This window comes from Paralichthys olivaceus, chromosome 23, assembly GCF_024713975.1.
Source record: "Paralichthys olivaceus isolate ysfri-2021 chromosome 23, ASM2471397v2, whole genome shotgun sequence".
Classification (NCBI taxonomy): Eukaryota; Metazoa; Chordata; class Actinopteri; order Pleuronectiformes; family Paralichthyidae; genus Paralichthys; species Paralichthys olivaceus.
In genome coordinates, this window is record NC_091115.1 from 16,338,862 (window position 1) to 16,359,902 (window position 21,041).

The following is a 21,041-nucleotide window of genomic DNA, read 5'->3' on the forward strand; positions in this document are numbered from 1 at the left end:
CAATGTTAAAATGTATTTCCCTGGGGTGTTTTTTTATTATCAGCCATTAGTTAGAGCGGAGTTTCCTCCTGATAATTATTTCTCATCCACAGCTTTGTCCTTGCTAATGCTGCTGGTCCATGTGTCCTTGGTTGATTTGACGTTAAGTAATTTCACAATACCAAATTCAAAACTGAAATCTTCTTTTTCATGGTCAATAACAGATCAGGAAAATATGAAAAATGTTCTTCGTCTGTGGCTGTGGGGTAGGGGCGGTCTTCCTCCAACCAGAGGGTCAGCGGTTCAATCCCCGTCTTTCCCATCTGCATGCTGAAGTGCTGTTGGCAAGATGCCGAACCCTGAATTGCTCTTCACAGAACTGTAAAGCACTTTAAGTTGCCATCAAGGCTGGAAAAGTGCTATATACAAACACAGACCATTTATGTGCTTCACTTTTCTACTTTATTTTGCAAAAAATAAAATCACCTGGAAGCAGAAATGAAAAATAAGACTCTTCTGAGATAGCTGCAACAATAATTGCCAACTGCAACCAACAATGAGTCAAGCTGGTGGGTCATTGCTCCTGACTGTGATCATGGATGATGATCCTGGTGGCAGCTGATCATGGATCATGGTGGTGAATTATTATTCCAACTAGATTGCTAATATATACAATATGCCTACTCGTACTATTGGCAATACCTCTTGCAATACAATTGTCATCTCTGTCAGACATGTTCTGATGTAGAAATACTTTTAACCTTGATACATCTCACAATTTATTAGACACTGTCTTTTCTCATTACTGTGGTTTTATTTTGAGACAAATCATGATTTGTGAATATGAGCTACACAAATAAGAAAACGTCATTGATTGATTGAATCCGCCCACCACACAAAGAAAAGACCTGGACAAGGTCTTTCTAATATCTAACCGAATGAGTTTGAAAGCCATTCATTTTAAAACCTCTCTGAAATGCTTTGCCTGAAATTCATTGATCGAGAAATGTGAAAACGAAGTGTATCAAGAAAGTTTTAAAAGATCTTTCATAAACTACGACTGGAGATAGCTACCACCTCTGCTCTGGAGCCTCTGGTTGAAGAGGGACAGATGTTGCACGGTCTGAACGGTGTAATCTCTGTGCCAGGAGAGGAGACTTATCTTCTGAGAGCTCTGAGATGATTTGTCAGTGTATTATTGAGAAGTGCTGGGCGTATATATTGGATCCTTGATAGATAGAAGATGGTACTCAGACCAGTCTCAGCAGATTTGCTGTTTTCTTAGAGGTGAATTTTTTTTTTATTTACAGTGCTCTGCAGTACATGTGTTGCTCAGACAAAATTACAAAAAGAAAAGAACTCAGAGAATCAAACAACAGGAACATTCTTTTTAGCAGCACAGCTTCACCTCTGCATCCATAGCAACAAAATCCAACTACTTAGAAAGAGTGCATGGTTCAAACTGCTCAGCCTGAACCTTGGCAAAGCAGCTCAAGCTCCGCGGCTACATACACAGAAATCAATTAACATTCTTCATTTCTAAAAGGCTCTCCAAAAGGTATACAGCGTGCGTTGTTTATAGGTCACATATATCTCGAGACTGAAATATTTGACAAGACCACATAAACAAAACTGTAGTTGTTGTAAGTAAAGTCTTGAATCAGTTTACGTTCTTGGCACCTTTCAGGAGCAGGTGTCTCAACATGATCCATAACAAAAGACAGAAAGACAGAAAATGCAGGCGTGAAAAAAAAGACCCAGGAGAGAACCATGGGTCAGACGACAATATTGAGTTGCATCGTTCCGCCCTGCACCTGCATTCGCAATCTTTAGCAAATCACATAACCTGTTTATTTTGAAATCATTGGCCTGTGGATCAATAGGTCTCCTCTTTATTGGCACGTACTCTTCATCATCTCTGCTCATCTCACCCTTGTCAACCCATTCACCTCGACCACCCTGAGTCTGGGCAATCATTTCTTTAACCCTCTCCTTCTCTTCTTCTCACAACCAGGTCAAAGAAATGCCTGACTGTAAAAAAAGGATACATTTTCTCATGCGGCTTGACCTTGAGTAAAAGCTGGTCATGCAGTAGCACAAATGAACCCCCTCAATTTTTATTTTATCTTTCTGCATTCCCTCTGACTCCCAGCAGTTGGTCAGTGACCATATTAAAGCACCAGATAATTGGATCTGGCAAGTACAGATGCTTTAAGTCCCGTGGGATTTTGTTTCCAATCCCTGATTGTTTTAATGCCCTGTCACAATTCACCCCTTAGCCCTACTACTTAGCCCTACGCCTTCGCTTTGCATGTGGCTGTGAAGGGGTGGTGTTGTCCCACTTCTCTATATGATGTAGGAGTATTGGCCATCCAGCCCTTCAAACACCCATTCAACTGTAGTGTATTCAGGCCGCCCTTAAAAAAAAAACCAAAGGGGTAGACGGAAATCACCGAATCATTTACGAACAGATGAAGCCATGGGTAAAATACAGATGCAAGTATGAAATATTCCAAAAATAATAACCATGAAATGTATTTTTGAATCCAGTAAAATATCTTTAATCCAGTAGCAAATAAAAATGTCAAGCCATATTATTCCTTATAAATAAACTCACAGCTGTCTCTGTCTACTGATCACCAGAGATGGGTATTTATACCAGGCTTCTTTTGACACCTCTGTCTGATTCCCTCTCCTACAAAGGGTAAGAGTTATAGAGTAAAATCTTTTCTACCTCACTCAGCACTCTGCTTCCTGAAGAATGGAAATTGGTTAAAAAAAGGAGTTAATCCTGCCGCCCACTGCAAGTAACATTAAATAAAAGTTGGATTTTGAAAGCTTAGAAATGACCATTCGTTTCTGTAATCTTACTAAATTGAATGTAGCACTCTCACTTTGAAGAAACAGTTTGATTAATAGGAACAGAAACATAATATCTGCAAAAAAAAGATGATTGCATACTTCCCATGGAAGCCGATGTGTTCTGTTAGCATCACTAGAAAGCACAGGAGGCCTTTTCCACAATACAGTGGGACTTAAACAGAAATAGAACTGGACTTAAAGGTACAGTGTGTAGTATTTAATGATATCTAGTGTTGAAGTTGCATGTTGCAGCTGAACGCCCCTCACCTCATCCTCTCCTTGAAACATGAAAAATAACCTGTGGTAGCTTCAGTTGTCATAAAAACTCAAAAGTTGTTTAGTTTGTTCAGTCTGGACTAATTAAAAAAACATGGTGGCCTCTGTAGAGAGGGTCCCCTCGATGTAAATATAAAGTATTTAAATATAAAGGTCTTTTCTGGGTAAAGAAAACTACAATTCATACAATTTAGATGAAACAAACTAGTGAAAACATCATGAGGATTATTCTACATTACATTTCTTACATACTGGACCTTTAAAGGTCTCAATCTCATGAGGACAAAAAATAATTGTTGGGTCTGTGTCGTATCAGCAAGATTTGAGGTAAATGTATTGATTTGTACAGTTAAGCATGACCATAAAAAGCTGCCTGTCTACTTACAGAGTAATAGTGACAGTAATGATAGAGCCAGAACTCTGCCATTTTTAAATTATGAACTATTCCTTTATTTTTATTGGCGCTGCCCACCTCTCCTCTTGTTTCCTCATCCTGTTTGGGAAGCCAGAAGGCCATAGTGCGGATCTTTGGGGAGAGACTCTGCTGAAACTCCTCTAACTGATTGGAAATTAAAGTCTGCTGCTGTTGGCTGCTGTCAGCTGCACGCACACACACATAAACACACACATAAACACACACACACACACACACACACACACGTAAGTTCAGCTGCTTTCTTTTCATTTATCCGACCATGATCTCATTTGAATAAATCAGTCACTTTATGCATAGCTTCCTTTCCACAAACTTCTGTAATTGCTTTTCATGCCTCTGTCTTGCTCCCATTCATTCACATACAAAAGCATACAATGCAATTCCCCAAACTGTACTTAGAGTAGATGGTGCATTTAGCATGGCGCTTCCAATGAATAACTAATGAGATGAATTTTGAAATCAGCCTCAAAGAGAATTATCTCACGAACAGAAGCGAACACACTCCTCAATGTCAATAACTAGTTTTAAGAACAATCGATTAGACGCTGTCAGAAACTTAACAGCTTATCTTTCTTAGTTTTCGTCTGTGATGTTGCATCAATCGTTTTTGTGTTGCATTAGAAATGTCATCGACACACCCACTCGTGTTAAATCCTGCGGAGGATCTCTTAAAATGTTCTCACCTTTGGACTTTCTCCAGAGTTTTTACCAGAAGAACCTCCTGCAGCCTCACACAGCCCATTTGGAGAATGTCCGGAGATTATTTGGATTTGAGTGCAGGTCTGAAAGCAGCTTTTTGTAGCATCTTAGCTCTTTCTCAGAATTTATGGACTGAGGCATTTGCACTCTTCCATATTCGACCTTCTGATTCCTCCTTTAGCATCAGTATCGACAAAGGCCAACAATCCCCTGGATATGAAAAGCATGCGGAGCTCTGTTTTACATTCCATCCTCTTGCATCTTGCTGTTTCTTCTCTTTTGTTGTTTTACTTTAAATTCCTTTCTGTTGTTTTGCTGTCTCTCTTTTTGTCCCCCAGCATTTTTCTTTGCAGCCTGAGGAAGCTCCTGGCAGACACACTGTACAATGGATTTAGAATTCTCAACTATTAATTAATAGAATTTACATCTGTTCGGAACAGATTCCAAATTTGTTTTCTTTGGTCTGTCTACCAATATCTGGTAAGCTGAAAAAAATACAAATATTTGATGATCATATGTTATTTATATCTCCTGTTCACCTATTGCAGCTGCAGTATTATTATAGTGTACAGTGTGTAGCCATTATAAGATGGTAAACTTTGGCCAAAGGGTTGAACACGACAGTAAACATTTAATCTAGAGCTAGAGCTATGATAAATTGTGTACATTTTTTGTCCAGGGGGAAAAAAAACAATAATGTGAAAGATGGACATTTTAATGTTTGTTGACAAAAAGTCAGGTGCATGGATTCATGCTGCTGATTCTGACTCCGCACTCTCAGTCTTCAGCTGTCAGACACGATTGTGGTAGTCCAGCGTGTGCATGTTTGGCTAACCCGGCTTTATGGGTGAAAGCATCCCTCGCTGCTTTAGATCGAGAGTTATGACTTTGGCTGGATTTTATTCCTCCTGCTCACAACTCTGAGGAGGACACAGTGTCTCATCTCCTCTGCCCAGAGTGCGGCGCGGTGTCCAGCTATGTTAAGCACATGGCTCCATTCAGGAGCATATGCAGCATTTGGTGTGTCTATATGCTGGACTCAGTGGCTGGGCTGTGTATTGAATCATGTTTATGCAGCAGTAGCAGTACTGAAGAGAGCCAGTGAGGCTATGGCTACATCCTGATTTGTCTTTGACCTGCTAGTGAGAGCCTCCATGCTGTTTCAGGAGCTGATTGACAGATCAACAAATGTGGCATAGAAGAAATCTGGAGCTCAGATGATCCTGTTAGAATTTACATCAAGTCTGGATTGTGTCAGGAATAAAAACTGCTATTCTGTTTCTTTTTATATAGTCTGCCTAGGTGCAACTATAGCATCGCTTTAAATGCTGCTAATTCATTTTATTATGCCATTTTCTCCTTTCTTTTCATAACGTACGGTCCAGTGTTATACGCTTAAAGAGATTATTTTAGATTTCTCTCTTCACATTGCTGTGAATGCCATAGGGAACCAGCTGGAAGTTTCCAGAGTGATAAAGGCATCATCAAAAACAATGAAGTGGCAGCCATCTCAGACTGAAACAAAGATGTCACCTCAAAGGTATCCACCAGCAGTGATTATACCATCAGGGGGTTTCTCTCTGAACAGCCCCCCCGTGGCACTTTCATTGAAATATGTTTACTTTCCTTCAAGTTCTCCCCCACTGGAGATCAGAGGAGCTGCAGAGGGAGGCACAGCATTCACTTAGTATTCTTGCCCTAACAGTTTTAAGTTGTAGATCACCATTCATTCATTTTAAAATGTGAGTAGGTAGCCTGTATTCAACTGCATTTTAAAAATGTCTGACAAACAGCAATGGATGCAAAGTGGACGTATTTAACATTAGAACCATAAATAATGCAATTGTACTGACGATGCTCAACTAGTCCCATGAAAAAAGTCAAGAGAGGTTTCAACCCCAAAATAAAGACTTGTCACTAAATAATGAATTGCTGTTTTCTACACTGTTTCATTTAATACATCTACCTTATAATTTTTTATGAAGTCTATGTTATCACTGAGCACATAACGTTATTTGAACACTATTGTAGGAAGCTGCCTCACTAGTGTTTTTGTAAAAAATTATAAAAAGAGTACTCCGTGTGAATAATAATAATAAATATAATGTGAAATAGTAATATCTCCCTCACCCTGTGTCACCCATTCCAACAGCACATCCAAGAAAGACTAGAATTGCTATCTCTCTCTATGTTACATGAAGGTGTTCGCATCCTATTGGATAGCTAAGTTTAAAGTATACATACCTAAATCCTGTTGTGTCCTTACGTCCTGCTACTGATACAAGTTAGAAAAGAGTTGGAGTTGGTGCCTCTCTGTCTGGGGCATCTGAATTAGATATGAAACTCCATGAGAGTAGACACTACAATGTGCTGGTATTTGGCCCTCTATCTATAACCTGACCTTGGGTATTGCTTGGAGAACAAGGAGTGTGAGTGGAATGAGAAAGGCACTGACAGGATGGTCCAAAATTCCTTCACAAGAAGTCCAGAAACATGCCACAAACAATCCCAGCATTACACACACATATTTGTTAATGTAATTATGAATGTATGCATTTACATCTAACCTATCTTAACAATAAAAGGCTTATTTCTGTAAGAAATGCTACAGTGCTGTATTGACTGATAAATTATGTCTTTACCAGAGTTGCCTATTAGTTAATGGCTTTTAAATTCATAACCTGTATAACTCAAGAGCAATTTGTGAACAACAATACCGAGCAGGGGATGCTCCCGAAAGGATTTTAGTCATACTAATGGACCAGGAATGCAAATTTGACAAGTTCTGACAACACTACTCAGCAAGTTAAAGTAGTTAGAGCACATACCTCTGCTAATGCCCATTAGTCCCCTCAAATTCAATCAAGCTGCTCTAAATTACACACACCAAATATCAATCCTCTAACTTTTTCATCAAGATCTCTGCATTAAGAAATTCACATAAATATCGAAATACTATACACATTCTTTAACCATCTAACATTCCAAAAATCTCTGTCTGCTTGTCTGTCAGCCGAACGTCAAACTTTGAATGTACCGGTGAGCAGTTCTTTGTGTAGCGGCGGTGGCGTCAGGGCTCTGAAGGCTGGGTCCTGCTGCAGGTCTCAATTACTTCAGTTAACTTTTACAGTTTCAAAAAGAAAAGCTACAACCAGCATAACCACAGGCCCATTCCATACAGGCATGTTTAGGACACCCACTGCACCAGTGTTTGGGAGAGTGAAAGAAACTGTATGGGTTCTAAACAGCAATGCCAGAAAAACCTCCCTGCCCTGTCAAATTTCAAAAGTGAGATGATGCAATTCTCATGTCACTGATTGTCTCTTTCTGTCTCACTGTGTAGTGTGGGGTGATTTAGGATTAACCATGACTTTTTATCAATGCCCAAGACCCACAGAAGGTTTTCATACCACTGATGCTGCAAATGTGGCGTGTAACCTATTGCAAGGCTCTTCATCTTCATTAACAGTTATATTATCCTCTCCCTCTGTCCCCTTACTGTTTGCGTGTGTGTGTGTGTGTGTGAGTGAGAGAGAGAGAAAGTTGCTCTGGCCTGCTTTCTTGAAGGTCCTGCATGTCTCCTCATTAGCTATTCTCTTGGACATGTCAGGTTTTCTGTGCAACAACTCAAGTTTGATCCCTTCTTTCCTCAGCCCATCTCATCTCTTATTACTCTTCATTACATTCCCCCCTGGGTCACAGTGGAGGGAGGCTGACTGACCGCAAATATTCTTGGCTCTGACATTCACTCTCTGTGCTCTACATCCCTCTGTTCACGAGGAGGTTTGTCTCATTGGCCACTGAACAACATAAAATCTTTGTCCTTGGTCCATGAGTTTGCTCCAATAACCAGCTGAATGCACTGTTTCCCCAATGAATGTTGTGAATCTCTCACCAGCCGCGCCCGTCACTGAGTTTTTTCATTATAAAGCTTTTTGGTTGCCAAGCACGGAGTGGACAGCTGCCGCGCATCTCCGCTTGTAGATGTATTTTAATCTGCTGACTCCGGAGACTGTTCAAATTTAACATATTTCTTCCAAAAGGAACAAACACATTTATATTAAACAGAGTGATCCTTGTGAGGAGGTGTCAGACAGTGTAAGTAGCAACAAGCTGCTTGCTATGCATTGAGCAGGGTAGCACAAAGCCTCTGGGATCAGAGCTATTCAAGAAGTTTGTTGTAAACTTTTCAGGCCAGCTTGAAAGAAATTCACTGATGGTCTTACATTGAAAAATGTGCACAGTTCAGCTGCTTGAAGGCAATTTTATCTCATGCTGAGTCACTTTGTGTTCTTTTTTTCTTTAAAATACTGCATCGTCTTGAAACATGAATGGCAGGTAAGACGATGTAAGTGCAGACTTTGTCACACACCGACCTCCCTCCAAGGAATGATGGGTGAACTGGGCTTGGTGGATATGTGGCAGTAACACCCCAGAGGAAAGGATTTTATACCACTCGAGGCTGGATATGTTGTTATTATCTGGAACAAATCAGAATTAGTGGGTGTAACGGTGACCCTATTATCAGACTATGTCCCGATCACCTTAAAGATACGCACAAGTAAACAGTTTAAATGTCGGAGATGTTTTTTTCTTCCTATTGTTAAATCATGAAACAATCCAACATGAAATGGATAAAGACTCAGCAGCTTATCTCAAACATAAATGACTCTGTTTCCCTCGCTATTCCCTGGAAAGGGCCAAAGCTGTGACGAGGGAATGATATTACTGCTGTTTCTTCACGATTTAAAAAAGCAAAGTCTCGATTAACAAGTCAAATTGAAAAGGGAATTTAAGAGATTCAAACAGAACATCAACAATTGGAGAATATTGAGCTTATAAAAAGAACTAGACATATTGTAGGATTCGTCGAATTACAGAAGCGAGGGAGCACTGTGATTTATTTAATTGAAATGCTATGAAGAGCCAGCTGTCCACATGGCTTTCCAGATGTGTAAAACCCAATCTAACAGTTACAAGATCAAATGTCCAGATAATAACCAGATGTTCACTCGTTCAAATGTTACTTATTGCAGAAGGTTTCGTAAATCATATAAAAAAGAAAAAGATTGGATGACATCTTATAACCCAATCAACATCATATGTGCAGGCCTTGGCTTGAATTTGCGCCACAAGAATGTGGGGAAATGTCAATAATAATCTGAAGTCAAATCGAAAGGTTTTGATGATAGCCGACAGGGAGCTATGTCAGAAGAGCCCTTGACATCTGTCAAACATCCCTCTGCACCCAGACAATCATTTATAATCCATTATGCCAGGACACCCCCACCCCCCCACCCCTCTCTCTCTCTCTATCATCATCCCCATCTCTAAACATACATGTCTCATTAATGCATGTTACTAACTAAATCTCTTCCCTGGAGTTTCTGTGCTCTCGTGTCCAGCAGGTTCTCATGGATCATGGCTGCTCCCTGTATTGGATCGTGGTTCCCACTACTGCCATGGCCCTGCCTGACATCCACTCTTGTTATTACTATTACTCATTATTCCATGACATTAATATTAACTTGTTTATTATTGTAGCATTGTTACATATTACCACCACTGCTCACCACTGCTACTGTAATCATTGTCTTTCATTGTAATCGTACAATATGTTTCTGTTGCTTTGTTCTGTACACGTGACATCCATTGCACGTCTGTCCGTCCTGGGATCCCTCCTCTGTGGCTCTCCCTGAGGTTTCTTCCACCTTCTTTTCCCTGTTAAAAGGTTTTTTTGTGGGCAAGTTTTTCCTCACTCGAACCGAGGGCCTAAGGACAGAGGGTGTCACTCCCTGTACAGATTGTACAGCCCTCTGAGGCAAAATGTGATTTGTGAATTTGGGCTATACAAATAAAATTTGATTTGATGCAGTACAGACACTGTAACATTTCAGGGTCGTGTTTCTTGGTTAAAGCCACGTGGAGAGTGTAGATGACAGTCAAAAAAACACAGTCTCACTGTACTGGAACACACTATATGCCAATCCTGTAGCCTTCATCGAACTGCTGAGCAAGTGACTGTGGCAACTTTCATGCCATTTGCATTTTTCAGAGAGGTGTTCCATGCCGACACTTAAAAAATAAATAAATTAAAGACATTAATTACACCACATCCAGTTAACCAACTCTGTTTCTCATCAACAAGATTAGGAGAAATAAGATCGTAAGCTCATCCTCATCACTCGCCGGCTGCTAAATCTACAAATCCTACATCTGCAAGCTCCTTTCTCCTCTTTATTCTTGTGAAAGAGTGTTTTTGTAAAGAAATTACAGAATTTGCCGCAGTTTCATTTGAAATTGCCATATCTTGTCAGCTCACAGCCGAAGACACTCAGTGACGGCGGGTGTACCCGAGACAGCGTCAAGGATCGACCAATCACATTGGATTAAAAAATTGAAATCAATACGTATTGGCTGTAGATAAAAGTGGGAGTGTCTGGGGCACAGAGAGCTGTGTGTCCCATCTAAAATCTGCAGCAACCTTTCAAAAGCAGCCTAATGTCCTGTGGTTTCCAAAATGTTAACAACCAACGTTCACTTTTGTAAACCCATAGATATTTATACACATAAACAGCTGCCAGAGACTTTGAAATGCTCTAGTCTAGTATCAAAGTATAATGCACCGGGCTGAACAAGTGTTACAAGGTTCCACCGAGACTTGAACTCGGATCACTGGATTCAAAGTCCAGCGTGCTGACCATTACACCATGGAACCACCGCATACAAGATACAGAGTCTACAGAATACATTCCACAGTAGCTCCACCAGATGAGAACCTGTTTGACTGTGATAAACAGCTCTGGTTTGCAGCATATGTGATAAAAGCTGCCAGCCATCATCCATAATATGATGCTGTTAGTGTTACATATGACTCAGCTGCCAAAGAGGGAGATAATACCTCATAATAATACCTAATCTTCAGGAGGGTGAGAAACCTGAGTCTGAAGCTGATGAAAGCTGCAAAATGTTCTTTACTTTCGGAGTTGGACAGTTTAATGGACAGGAGGTCAATAGTCATTCACAATGAACACGGGCTAAATTACTTTTTTCATCTCAAGTTCCACTGAGACTTGAACTCGGATCACTGGCTGTGAACTCACTTTAAATAAGCTTCCACTGAGAGGCAACAAGGTATATCTTAAAGATAAGTTCATACTGTGCATGTGTGTGTGTGTGTCTGTGTCAGTTTCAGCTGGTTGATTAATTCATATTTGTGTGGATCGGATGGTGTGGGTTGACTCTTATAAGGGTCAGGTGGTTGCAGGTTTAACAATCAGCAGGTCAAGTAATTAAAAAAAAAAAAAGCTTTTCCACTATAATTTTGGAAAATGTTGTCCCCTCTAGCTTCTTATTACCACTGCCTCTGCCTACAGCACAACTCTTGTACATCTCTGCTTTGGCTTTATTAGATTTGATGTTTCAGACCCCACAGTTCCAACAAACCATTTCCAGGTTCAACAGTGGGACCGAAGACAACACATTGTTGATAATATCATTTAGCATCATTTCAAATAAAAAATGTTCAGAGGCTGCATCAGCATGGTTCACATAGTGCTGTATTTTCTTTTTTATCCAGCTGTAAGGTTTTTATCCATTTACTGTTCACATGACTTCTGTCCTCTCTCATCTCCACAGCCTGACCTCGGCCATTAGCCGCCTCCATTAACAGTGGCTCCACTATTCACTATAAGCATCGTGCCACAGCTTGATATAAAACATTTAAGCCGGTAAATATACAGAGAGATGGGTATATATTTTTTAAAAGATGAAAGGAGGATGGAAGCTGGAGGAAGTGATGGAAGGATGAAAAGAGGAAGTTGGATTTAAGAGAGTGGGGCTCATTCCATCTTTACATTATTTATATGTGCATACATCAGGTCATAACGTGCAGGGAGAGTCTGACACCCTCTGAAGAACTTTTACATTTGGCTTCAATGAAAAGCAATTTTTTTACACTTTATAGAATAGTTTATAGATGGAAGTTATAGCCATTTGCACCCTCTCCACAGTAATGCTGGTGTCTGAGGGACAATCAATCTTCTACAATCCACAACCTGTAGTGCTGTAGAACTGCATTTCATGATACTGGTGGGTGTTATTTGTGAAATGCTGTAGAGTTGAACTGTATCACAAATAGTCCACAACATATCAATAGTCTTAAATCATTCACATCTCTGAAAAACTGAACATGAGAACATTCCTGAAGTCAGAATTTATTGCGGGACCGTTGGATTCGAGAACTGACAACTGAATGTTTATTATATATATTAGATGAGTATACAGTAACAGGAGAGGTGGAGGTCGAATTGACATCTGGAAAACCAAGAAAACATTCAGAGACAACTTCACGAGGGATTGTCAGCAAGGGAACTCAGACCATTGCCTGCAAAACACTGCCAGGAAGATTTAAAATGACCTTCATGGCGGTCACATCGGAAGAAAACCTTTGGACCTCAAACCTAAAGATAAATTTCTTTTATGGGGAAGACTACACGTAGCATTTCAGACACCACACGCCCTCACCACAGCATCTGAAGTTTGCAAAGCAGCACTTAAATAAGTCTGATGCCTTTTGGAAACAAGTCCTATGAACTGATTAGGTTTAAATAGAAATATTTCATGAGCCTCTCAAAATGTTCTGACGTGGGTGGATCATGTTATGGGTGTGTGTTGCAGCCAGTAGCTCTGAGAACATGTAACTAGTAGAGGATAGAATCAATTAAATACAAATGTATTTAAATAACAGCAAAATCTCTACATGTGTCATATGTCACAACATTCATTATATGCCAGGTGGCTGTAACTGGCTGTAAAAAGGCTGAAGGATGGTTTTTACAACAGGATAATGATCCTGGGTCCACCTCAAAATCCACAGTGGACGACTGCAGGAGGCGCAGGCCGAAGGTTTTGCCACTGCCTTACACATTCCCCCGACCTTAACATCATCAAAAATAAACCCCAAAAGTGCAGAGCACTGCAAGATCTGAAAGAAGAGATTTGTGAGCAAGGTATTAACAAGCTGTGATACTGATCATGCAGTGTGCTTGAACTTTCCAGCCCCTTTATCCGGTAGTTATTTTTGAAATTCTTACATGGGAAAAAATGTAATATTACAGAAATGTGTCACCTTTAAAGCAGCAGTGTGAAGGATTTAGGGATATCTGGGCAGACATGGGACATAATATTCACATCTACCTTTAAAGAGTGTAGAATCTAAAACTAATAATGATTCAATGAATGATATGTTAATCAGTGGTGGGTCCTCTTCCATGGAATCTGCCATGATGCACCACCATGTTACTACACAGTTCTACCAAACACTGGCTCTACTGAGGACATTTAACATTGTACTTTACTTGAGGCAACCTCTGTTCTCCAGCTACTCAACATATTATTTAAGAGGTACTTATTAATGATAACTGTCTAGTTGCTCATAATTCTGTGCTCACGGAATCATCCAGTCTCTCCAGCAGATAAAGTACTTCTTTGTTTTTACCCCCCTGGATAGTAATTCTGGACCCAAACACAGAATCCTGACACTCTGAAACAGTGACGAGGTTACAGTTTAAACTAGTTCATCCAAGGGACGGGCTGGGACACAGGCAGCAGAGGCACGACAGGTAATCCGCGCTGCACAAGCCATGGAAGCAGAGTGATACAGGCACAGGGAAACAGGATTAGCTGGGAAAAAACACAAACACAAGGAATCGCTAAGAACCAGAAGTAGGTAAATTGGCCACAGCGCAAGTACCACTTGGACACACTGAGTTGAGAGAAGGAGAAGGTCTTTATACTGCTGCTTGCAAGGTGGAATGGAGCTGATTAGCTGTCCCTGGCTTCTATATAAGTTGTGAGGAGGAGGAAACTGGATCACCACTCCCAGTTAGACACACACACGTAAGAGTAAACATGGAGTAACACACAGGGATGAGGAAAGATCCTGTTTACTCTCTCTCTTAATCAAAGAGGAGATCAGGACGTCTGCTCCACTGATAGATACGATTTCATGTCCTCATAAAAATGTATAAATAACAAAACACATTCATGAGTTACTTTAGGTGCCCATGTTAAATACATGCCACTGATGTGACCTGAATTAGAGTTGCTGAACTTGACTAACTGATGTGATGATTTGTTTGGCATCAGTCATCTGTTCTGTAAACACACAGAGGTGCTCAACAGAGAATTTAAAAAATCAGGAACATAGTCTTGCTTTTTTGCGCAACCAAGCCCTTTCAGTGTATTTAAATATTCATGTCTTTGTTTATACATTTAAAGTGTTTCCTCAATGCATTTTTGGAGCATGTGTCACCTTTGGATGCAGATGAATCGTGAAAGTAAAGAAATTCCTGTTGTAAACAGTTTGCCCCCCCTGGGGGCTTTGTGCTTAGCAGCACAATAGAGGCTGGATGTTGATCAAGGGCACATCTTCCACAGGTCAGCCCAAGACTGGGCACCAAGTCAGGGGAGGTCTATTCCAGGAGGGGCCCCATCCTGAAGCATTCTGGAGCCCCGATGCTTTAAAACCTCAGTGTGCTTATGTGTCTGTCTCTTTGTCTCAGCCTCCCTTCCTGAATTATACATCAGAGGCAGGCCATATACTCTTTGCCTCAGGGCTAATCACATCGGCTCAGTATAGGGGGAGGAAGCTGTCTGTGGGCATGAACCTGTCTGTCAGATCACTTTGGCTTCAGCTCAGCCTATGAGGTAACACAGAGGACATGCACACCACACTGTAAGGCCTGTAGTTAAAGGAAGTGCGGTGGCAATAGAAGATAAAGCTCCAGAAAGCATAGAAGCTCTGTGTTGTAAAGGCCGTAATGCTTCGAACTACATCTGGAGCAAGGTCGTAAGGAAAAGTATAACCTGTGATAAAATAGGCCAGAATTAACCTTTGCTAAAGAAAAGATTTTCAAAGTGTCCAGAGGTTAAAAAATTACTTCAGCTTTCTCCTGCCCTTGTGATTGATTGAGGTTAGAAAGGTCAGTTGAACCTGTAATCACATTCGTCCTTGAATTCATGGGGTTTTAGAATACACCTCTATATCACTGAAATAAGTCAAACAAGCAAAGAGATTTTCAGTGGTTATACTTTTAAAGTAACAAAGTACATTCACTGATGAAAACATTTAGGGAGATATGCCTATTTAAAGGATTGACATTAAATTAGAAATATGCATGTTTGCTGGTATGGAGGTGATGGGTCTTGATGTGGCAACAGGCTTGTTCATGATTTGAACTGGAGACCTCTTGCACCCTGTGAGACTCATACTCCTGGACCAATGAGCCACAAGAAAGAACATTTCTGAAAGTTGTCATTTCAGTAAACAGTGTTGGTTATTATTCAGGTGGGAATCAAACAGTATGGCCATAGATTCCTCTACATTGACCAGAATAGAAATACTATTGTCTCCTGATGATGATGTCTATGCTACGGATGACTAAACTTCTAATGGCTGTATATAGAGAATTGCAGCATATTTCTCTGAAAATTGTGACTTATTTTGATGGAGTATTTTAGTCACCCCTCCCTCCTCCATAACAATGTCTATACTACACAAGATTAAAATTCTAAAGGCCACATATTGACATATCCTTCTCCTATATCTCTGAAGAGTCTAACTGACATTGTTACTGTCTTTCTTTGGGGGGTTTTCATGGTTCCATAGCCCATTTGTAACCCTAGCTCAATTGACTAGAACAGAGTTTGACAGTATGTCTTCATAGACAAGGTTGCAGTCAATGTGATAAAGGGCTCGTCGGGGAATTGAACCCGGGACCTCTCGCACCCGAAGCGAGAATCATACTCCTAGACCAACGAGCCACAAAAATGAGGGTTTCGGAAAGCTGCCATTTCGGTAAACAGTAGTGGTTATTGTTCAAGTGGTAATCAAACAGTATGGCCACTCATTCCACTACACTGACCGAAATAGACAGTCCTTCTTTGAGTGAAAGGTTTGAGTCAACGTGGTAAAGGGCTCATCCAGGACTTCTTGCACCCTAAGCGAGAATCATACTCCTAGACCAACAAAAATGAAGCTGCCATTTCGCCTGTTTCCGCTCAGGCAAACACACACATACACACACATACACACACACACACACAGAGAGAAGGACACTGCAGGCTAGGCAGAGGGCATGACTTGATTACTTCTATTAGAGCACATTTAATCTTCTAATCAAATGGATTACATTGAGAATCATGTCTGATACAGTGGAGACGGTTTGTAGTGATAATGTTTTATCACACACGAAATTACTCCGCTGGTCAAACTCTCTCTGACGAACACACAAACACACTGAAACTGACTCAGCTGACGTCTCTTAACCGCTACAGTTGAAATGTAGATTTAAAAAAAAAAATAATAACATTGGCATATCAACACTGATCAACACTTTTCTTCAATGGGTCAACTCTTTCTTCACTGCTGCACACAAATTCATCAGCTCGTCCTGCTCGTTCTTGCATACAGTATCATCAGACTCAGACTGGGTAAAAACAACAACAAAAATGTGGTCAATGTACGGAGAGCCGAAGGAAGTGACGGGCCACTCGGTTTAGCTCAATTCAATTGTGTGATAGAGACAGATAGAAGCAATAAATTACTGCTGGCACTGGTAAAATCTATAAGAAATAACTTTTTTAAATGTCCAAATATGTATAAAACGATGCAAAATGAACACTGTAAGCAGATTACTCGATCACTATAACCGAATTATTAATTCAATTAAATGTTATTTGTACAGCGCCAAACCATAATATACATTATCTCAAGGCACTTTGCATAGAAGGTGAAGACCTTAAAATCATATTAAGACAGTATTTTTATAAGAATGATACTGTCCCAAGCTTTTTAAACAATATAAACAGTTGAATACTGTATTTGTGATCACAATAAGCAGTTTCCACTGTGTGTCACAGATATAAACTGAAGGTTACAGGTTTGTTTTAATTAAATTACACATTGTAAACACATAAACTGCCTCACAGTCTAGTGCTGTTTTGGGGATGTGCACCACTACTATCCAAAGCAAGTGCCCAACTTGAGAGTTGTGGCATTACTCAAGCACATCTTCTAAATAACTAACCGTTGTAAAAGCCCACTTAGCGCTGGATGTATCAGATTAGATCATTCACACCTAAAGACAACAACAGAACTTGTTCTGTGGTAAAATGTCAACAGAGGAATCTGGTGTAGTTGTAAACTATGAAAAAGATTAATGTAAAAAGAGATCTAAACAAATGTGACAATGCATTCATAGTGGCATCTGGTTTACTTGTATGCACAATGCTTGATTTGAAATTGATAAGCATTTAAACTACGCCTCCATGTTGAATTTTGATTCCTCAATTTCCCTTTTCTCTGAATCAAGTACAGAGTGAGGAACTGGTTGGGATCAGATATGACTGTTTGAATAAGAAACAGAAATACATTTTCAGATAAACAGAATTATAATGAGTTCCGAGCTCAGGACTTTTTTAGTCTTGGCTTACTGCGTCTCCTTGCTTTTCTCTGGGGGTCCAGAAATTTCAAATTCTCTTTATCTCACACCTAACTACTGGAAGAGTGAACTGATTTTAATTTGCAGCATCATCTGTGTTTGTATTCTCCCAAGTCACTGGTGGAATTGATGATGATCAATTCAGTGTTGCGGAGCAGGCATTTGATGCATGACTTCTCATTGATTTAAGGTGCCAGGGACAATGACGGAGTGTGAAACAGTAATTGTGGTTTGTTCCAAGGGAAGAAAAGTGTCGCAGACGTGACAGTTATGCTGATGTAAGCACAAACACTGATAAGTTAGAAGAGTTAGAATTAATCTTACTAGAATCTGCATATTTAAATTGTCCAATGATATGATTAGTCTTCAACAAGAGATTGCAATTAACATTAACTTATAATAACTTATGATAATCACTCCAACGAGAAAAATGTGCCCACTTTTGTCTTTTGTCTTTTGTCAGCTGATGCAAACATTTTTTACCTTTGAGATTAAGGCAACAGCCCTACACAGGAGGAATACAATCAGAAGCAGTCGGAAATTCCTTGGCAAAACCCAGACTATCATCGGCCAATGGCGCTGTCTGAAATATGATGATGTCAGGAGGAAGAAGGGGAGAAATGACGAATCGAATGAATGGAAAGAAGGAGGGAATGATGAAAGGGACAGATGTGAGGGGAAAGGGGAGATTTTAAAAGATTTGTGACTGCGTTTCAAAGGGCAAGATAACCCTCGAAAACAAGGGATAGGGGTCGGGAGAAGGGGTGAAATGTGATTGGGCCAAAGTCAATGCTAGCGACCACCACCTGTTGTTAGGGACAAATCTTCAGTTGTGGACCTTGGCGTCATCAGGTGTTTCAGCCTTTAAATCACAAGGAACCCTCTTCTAAGGCAGGACAACCACAGGCTGATCAGCCATGGGTGTATGACCCTAACATAATAAGAGCTGTTTGAATTCTACAAATGATAAGGAAGCAATGGAAACACTGGAAAACATTTAAAGTAATACGGAGAATGCTGTCCAGCTCTCCGTTTAAAGGGTTAGAGTCTATAGCCCTAAAGAATATTATCCTTATAGGGCTTCTAAGACTTACTAAGCTGGAGGCGAGGAGACTGTCTATCCTGCTTCCTCTGACATAATACCTAACCTAGTAACCCCTCTGTGAGTTACATACTTATATCAGTCACACTTGTTATTGGCAGCTCTCCTCTCATAGATCTGAGCACTTGGATTGCCAGGTACTGGATTTCGAGACCTCGCAAGGTCCCAAGGATCGTATTTAATAACTATTTGGCTAAATAAACCTTGAAGAAATATTAACTGATGTTGTGCACACATTACCTCGATAGTTTTATAATCTTAGAAGGTTTAGAAAGTGAATGTCCATAGCTTCACTTTAAATGCAAATTTAGAGGAAATACTGATTAACAAGGGCGATTGAAACAGCTCAGTCAGGTCGAAATTCAATAAATACTGATTAAATTATCAGATAGGATAAAAAATAAGAAATAAATTCCCTTTTATACATATAACTTAGACACTTTAAATCATTTTGTATCTAAAACATATACTTTTTTGTGTTTGAATCATTATATTTTTCGTATATATAAGTCACATGATTATTATGAAACATGTCCAGTACAGTTATCCGTAGACAGAGAAAAGGCCGAGGGATTAGGTTTTTTGTTTTCGAGACACAATCCTCCAATGACTGACTGAGCGCTCAGAGTTGAGAGTATAATTAACTGCAACAAGAATTAGGTTCCACCGAGACTTGAACTCGGATCACTGGATTCAAAGTCCAGAGTGCTGACCATTACACCATGGAACCACTATATATGACATAAGTTATACAGAATAAATCGTACAGACAATTTACAATATTAATAAAAAGAGTTGAAAAAGCAAGACTAATTAGTTGTAACTCAAATGTAAATGGGACTAAATGACTAAACATCATATGAATAACATTATAGCATTTGTACTCATTTTTGTGAAAAAATGACTTTCAGTTTGAAAATATACTTGTGTCATTTTTTTTTTGTGAAAGAAACATTAATGGATCAGGTTAAGGAAATACAAATTAGCAAGAACATTAATATTATTATTATTTTGGGTGCAGCCAGACCCATCTCCAGCGGATGCATTGCTGTGGAGATACGTTTGCAAGATGTCTACTCTTGACAGATTCAGCTGTAAGAATTGTTTGTATAATACTGATATATAATTATAACTAAAATGTGGCCAACAGATTGCTGATTATTCACCCGTGAATTTACTGAATGTGGCAGAGAAATGCTCTCCTACTTTGTGACCTGCAGCTGAACAGTCAGAATCACGACATCCCTTGAAAATGATTTCCTTTTTTGTTCAGTTTGTCGACATTGTCCTCTGTCACCAGCTTTTATTCATCCTCTGTTCTCCCCTCCTGCAGGGATGATTGTGCATTCGCTGTGGCGGCGCTGCATTTTAATGTTTGCGTGCACAACAAAGATAGGAGAGGTCCGACTGTAAGTGGCAGCTGTCCTTTGTCTAAATGATGGAAATGCCGGAGACATGAGAGACCCTGAGTCACTAATAGGCGGCTCTTCCAAAAAAAAGAATGTAGAGGCCTCAAGCAGGTTATGTGTCTCGCACACACATTTACTTGTTTAAATTTTCTTGGACCAGATTTGTCATCCATGGTTTGAGCCATTGAATAAAGCTGTCCATGATGCCGATATCAATGCGGTTTTAATAGTGTCTACCAGTGAAACCGATGGTTCTCCTTAAGGGTTTAAAGTCTACATTTTAGAGGTTTTAGTGTCTTTTCTAGCCTCAACAATTGCTCAAAAACACTTTACACTACAAGTCTCATTCCATTCACTCTGCAGTTAAGCCCTTCTCTATCACATCCCACTCACACACTGAGGGTAATTCGATGGGACACTCTGACATGCACACTTTTGGTTAGTTGACACCCCGTTCTACCTTCTGAGCCACTAAAACTGTCGTAATGGGCTCAAGCTTTATTACCGTGAACATCAGTCTTTTGATTGAGTAGGTTTGTAGTGTTTTCCAGGGGGGAAGGCAGCAGAGCACAGCTACAGGTGGCTCCCTGTAAAAGTGGAAAAAAACTGTAAAAGTGAATGAATAATAATAATTTGACTCCGCACAGCTCCGACTGCTGCTGTTCACGTGTTTATACAAAGTTCAGTGTGGCTCACAGAACTGGAGAATCAGTGTTCATTGCAGTTGTTGTGAAGGCACCTGTTCTTGTGAACCTGCTATGAACCCTGTTGCT

General features: G+C 40.0%; 2 non-coding genes across 2 annotated transcripts; both read right to left on the reverse strand.

The window, feature by feature from the left end:
• Positions 1–10,898: 10,898 nt before the first annotated feature.
• trnaq-cug (transfer RNA glutamine (anticodon CUG)) lies at positions 10,899–10,970 on the reverse strand. Its single transcript has one exon. It is a non-coding gene; the product is annotated as a tRNA-Gln (tRNA).
• Positions 10,971–19,517: 8,547 nt separating this feature from the next.
• trnaq-uug (transfer RNA glutamine (anticodon UUG)) lies at positions 19,518–19,589 on the reverse strand. Its single transcript has one exon. It is a non-coding gene; the product is annotated as a tRNA-Gln (tRNA).
• Between the last annotated feature and the right edge of the window lie 1,452 nt (positions 19,590–21,041).